This window comes from Anser cygnoides, chromosome 20 (genome assembly GCF_040182565.1).
Source record: "Anser cygnoides isolate HZ-2024a breed goose chromosome 20, Taihu_goose_T2T_genome, whole genome shotgun sequence".
NCBI lineage: Eukaryota > Metazoa > Chordata > Aves > Anseriformes > Anatidae > Anser > Anser cygnoides.
In genome coordinates this window covers 859,832-864,949 of record NC_089892.1, presented here as the reverse complement: position 1 = coordinate 864,949, position 5,118 = coordinate 859,832, and the positions used below count along the sequence as shown (strand labels likewise).

General features: G+C 51.7%; 1 long non-coding RNA gene across 1 annotated transcript; it reads left to right on the top strand.

Moving 5' to 3' along the window:
- Positions 1-229: 229 nt before the first annotated feature.
- Positions 230-4,187, top strand: LOC125180590 (uncharacterized). The gene is made up of 2 exons (XR_007159277.2): positions 230-422; positions 2,303-4,187. It is a non-coding gene; the product is annotated as an uncharacterized lncRNA (long non-coding RNA).
- Positions 4,188-5,118: the final 931 nt, after the last annotated feature.

Sequence of the window (5,118 nt, the reverse complement as noted above, 5' to 3'; positions counted from 1 at the left end):
CGCAGCTCCCGTCGGAACAGTGACCCCCGATGGCGAGAAAGACGCGGCCGTGCGGCGGGAGGGAGCCGGGGGCCGGGGGCCGGGGGGCCCGGGGGGGGGGGCCGGCAGCATCCCGGGGGCTCCGCGTGCAGGGGCGCCAAAGGGGCCCCCCCGGGACCGCGCCCCCCCCGGCCGGGCCCCGCTCCTCGGGGCGCGGCAGCCCCCGGCGCTTCCCCGGCCCCCGGCGGTGCCGCGGCTTCGGGGGGCGGCAGGGGCCGAGGCCGGGGAGAGGGAGGTTCCCTGCTCCAAAAGGGACCGAGGGGAGCGACTGTGCGGTGGCTGCCCCGGAGAGCCTCCAACCGGCGGCTGAATTTCTTGGTATTTCCACTTCCAGAGCTCGAAGGGCACGATGCAGTAGGTGCAAGATATTTCCTTTCTTTCTGGTCAGTACTCATAGTGTTGTGGTTGAGCGGTTTGTTTATCCTGACAGAATGTCATCCGGTTTGGCTTTGATTTTGCAAATAATCCACCTCCAGCTACGAACGCTCTCGCTCTGAGATAGCCTTAACTTCTGTACCGCCACGGGGCCCGGGATGGTTTCATGATGGTTAAGGGGAGATGAAAGGATTTTTGCCCTTGTCCTTTTCCCTTGTTTTGAGACATAAACAATAAAGTTTAAGCATTCCCGCAGAAAATTTGGAAAAATGTGAGAAGACAGTAGAGGCCGAATAATTATCCATAATCAATACAGTTAAAGTCAATGGACTCTGCATGTCCTTTTCTAATAGACTTTGTTCTGGGTTGTACCTTGACAGTTTATTTAGAAATATGAACTCTGTAAGGAACGGCTATTTGACTATGTAATCTTGTTAAACACATAAATTCAGTTGGTCTGAAGTCTGTATCATTGAAGCCAGCTGGAACTAAATATTTTGATAGCTAAAAAATGGTTCATTGAAGAAAATTCTGAAATAATGGGACTAATGAGTTGCCAAGAGAACTGTTTACATGGGCCTAAGTGAAATTATCATAAAACAAGAGAAAAGAAATTTTTGACCCACATCTTAAATTCTTGCTTAGTCAAGTTATGCAGACAAATAGATTATATAATGGGACATATTTGTAAAATAAAGCTGATTAGTGATGTTGGTGTCTTATACAACCTACGTCCAGCATTAAATCAGATTAATTTATAGGTGATTTTGTTGATGAGCACACACTGATGCTCCCATGGTGTGAATTTCAATAACTTGCTTTCCTCTTTGGAATCCATAATTCTATTATTTAAGACACTTCATTGTTACAGATAACACATTTTAAGTGATATTATTTATGCTGTTTTGTCTTGTCACTTAGGTTCTTGCTCAAGTTCATTAATGTATTGTGCTCCTCTCTGTACAAGAGGGTGCAGTGAGAGCAATTGATTTTAAGTCCACATAATGACTGATGATATCATGCATGTTTACCGCTTTGACACTGCAGACTAGATGCTAATGCTGCAGAGATAAACATGATGTCATTTTATGCAATTAAACACTTAATATAGAGCAGGTAATGATTTGGTAAGCTTGGCACATGCAAGCACTGGCTTTTAATCTTATTAACAGGAGCGGGATGACGCCACAAGTGATATACACATACCCGGGCTGTATCCTTAAAAAAATCTTTTACAGGCTTGGGTCGTTCTGTTGTGATGGGATGAAGATATCTAAAATGTGTCCCTAGCAGCTCATGAGCAGCTTTCATAGGATCTAGAAAGAGATGACAGATTCGAGCCAGCCTGAAAACAAGCAGGAGAAGTGTTCCTGCTGTAGCGGCAAGCAGGCAGGGGAGGTTAGTTGACTATTGCTGGCATTGCATACACTCCGGAGTACGCAAGCACTGTCCGAACCACAGTACGTCAGCATGCCACTGCCTTCTCTAAACCTCACTGGACCTTTTCACTGCTAGCAAGTGCCCGTCTGTGGCAGCTGCTAGAGGGCAACAATGTCCATGGCTTTGATTTAGGGCTGAGTGTGTCCTGGGCTCTCATAGAAAATGTCTCAAAACGCCCCAAAATCAGCCAGGCCCACTGCAGTTCTGCCCCATCTCCTGAGCAGCGCGGTGCGTCCCCTGCTCATCTGCACAGCTCCGGTCTCGCTGCTGCAGTGGCCAGGGGCTGCTCAGCGCTCATGTCAGTTCCACTGCAAACAGTTGTCCACTCCACAAAAGTGAACCTTTCCCAGCTTTGACAGATTAGCCAAGGTAATCACAGATCTTATGGCACAATTAACGTATCTTTTCTTTTTATCTATTGCACATTAACTTGTCTGTGATGAGCCAGGTCATCTGTGACGTGCTGCATCTCCCCCACGGTGGTGCAGTTTGGATGTGGCAGGTACAGATTTTAAGATCTGCTCATTGTTTTATTGGAAAACTAGAAAATCCAGCAATCAAAAAGGGAGCAGGTTGTGGACTTGGGAAGGCACCATCACAACTGCCACTCTGTGGCTGGGGCTCAGGTTGACCAGCACATGACAGCACGGAGTGAAGATCCAGGAGCACAGAGGACAAGACTTCTGAAATAAAACACCTCGCTTTGTAAAGGGTGCGAAACAACTTGGTGACTCTCTCTGAATTTCTGGAATCTCACCATTTTTGGAGGAAATGCTTGCAACCAGAAATGCTGCAGCCAAAGGTGGAGACGCGGGAGCCGAGCAAGCTGGAACTCACTGGACAATTCTGTTTCATGAAGCTTGGATGCAGCTTGGTCTCTGTGGGCACCTGTCCCCCTCTCCCTCTGCAAGAAGTGCAGTTGCTCTCTTCTGCTGCCCTGTCTGACAGATGTCTCAGTCCCACTGACCTCTGTCACTGCTTGTCCTTTCCCACTCCCCTGAAATCAATTACCTTCTCTTCACTGTTCCATATTCATTGGGGCTCCCGTCCTCTGACCTGCAGCTCCTGCTTCCCCGCCAGCTGGAGCATGGCTGCCAGGCTCTGTCCTCGCCACCTGAGCTGAGGGGCCCAGCCAAAAGGGATGCTGGGCGCTCCTGGGCGGCTCCCGCTCTGCTCTGGGCTGCAGCGGGGCTCTGCCTTGCACCAGGAAGCCGGAGAGGTGACCGGCTGCGGTGGACCACACGCACCGTGCTGGGGAGAGCATGCTCCTGCAGTTGGAGCAAAGGGAGCTGAGTGCTTCAGGGAGCCACCAACAGCGTCAAGGCCAACAGCTGGGTTTCAGTCCCGGCAAGGGCCGTCTGACCCCCGGCAGCTGCCTGGTGCTGCCCGTGGAGGCTGGGTCATGCCGGTCCAGCAGCTGCCCAGGTGCCAGGGCTGTACCTGACCATGGGCAAGGCTAACTGCGGCTGGCCCGGCGTGGCGGAGATGTGCAGCCCTTAAACGAGGCTTTCCCCACTTTTTATTTCCCAGATTGGGGTGATCTGTGGACCTCAGGATTAACCCCAGCAGCTGCCAGAGAAGTGCCAGGCTTCGTGCTTCATTTACTCTGGAATAAAACAACATCCCTGTGGCAGGGGACATTGATCCATGAGTAATTCAGCAGATTCCTTTGCAAGGCAATGCACAGCCTATATCTGTTGGTCTGTCCCGTCCAAGCCTGTGGGGAGGCAGGGTGGGCAGCTCTGTGCTGCGGGGGCTGCCAGCACCCACCAGAGCCTGTGCCCCAGACTCCACCTGCAGCGCTGTGCCAGCCGTGGGGACACTTGCTGCTCAGCATGGGGCGCATGGCACATCCCAGCCCCTGGAGCAGAGGCACCAAGGCGCAGGTTAGACATAACCCATGCATTGCCAGGGGACACTGTTCACCGGGCAGCTCTCGACACCACCAGCACTGCACCTCTCACATCTGCAGAGGACGGTGCTGCTTCCAGGACAGCAGCCTGCACCTCAGCGGGGGCTGAGCCCGCACCTTTGCTTCTCTTTGAAGTTTCCTTTCCAAACACTTGTGCTGGGGCTCATGTTTGGATTTCATTTTGCCTTCTTCCCAAAGTCTCTGGGACATGCCCAGGTTAATATTGTAGTTTATCAACAATCAGTGCTCCAGAAATAGGCTCTCTTTGGGTGATATTTAATGAGCTTGGAAATGAGAATATGGGTGTGCTGATGTAGGAGACAGGAATGAGAATTTTAATGAGGGTTTATGTTTAATAAAAGGTTAATAAATTTTAATTAAATTAAACCAATAAAGTTCAATATTTGCTTAGCATATCAAAGTTCTGTTTGGTGTGGTGGTGTGTGAAATGCTAGCTCACACTCTGCTAACACACGTGCCTGCCTGCTGCTTCCACTGGCATTGCCAGCCCCGGCAAAGCAGGAATGGGAACAAACACTTGGTGAGGGCTCCAATTTGGCTGAGGGACTAGATGAGGTGTTTGCATTTTGTCATGTTTTGCAGATAACGAGCCCTCAATGTGAAAATGCATCCTTGTGGGGCTGGGTTGGGTTTTGGTCCTGAGAAACCTGTGGCATTTCCTGCAGGAAGGGCCCCGCGCTGGGCCATGCGTGCTGCAGGTCTTCTGGTTCAGGACCAGCCAGCAACACAGCGAGTGCTGGGAGCTCCAGGCGGCTGGCGGGAGGTGCGGGACGGCGGCTGCATGGCCCCCCTGGGGCAGGCCCCGCTCACCGCAGGGCTCCCAGAGCAAGCGGGGGGCACACGGGGTGGTGCGGCCTGCTGACTGAGAGCTTTCCTATGCAAAGCAGTGTTTGTGTTGGGAAGGTGTTTGCTGCTCCCTGCAGCCTTGGCAATCCCATGTGGTTTCATATTCAACAAACTTTTCTTTAGTTTTACACTTTAAAAATTGAGAGCTATCTCTAAACTCTAAAAGACTACTTCAAGAGAGACTTTAAAGGAAATATGAAAGAAATCCATTTTAGCAATGACTGCAATGGAACAGAAACTAGTGTGGTGCTGGGAGGCTTCCCAGGAGCGGTCAGCGTGCAGCCAGTGGAAGCCAAGCCCACCGGCCAGCCCCAGCACAGGCCCCGGTCCCGAGCCCACCAGGCAGAGCCGCCGAGGGGCAGAAGTGCATGAGGGCTCCAAGAGGCCCTGAAAGTCCCATGGCACTGTCCCCGGGTCCCCACTGGCCTGGAGCTGAGGGGTAGTGGAGCCCTGATGCAGCAGAAGTGTTTCGGTATCAAAAGCTG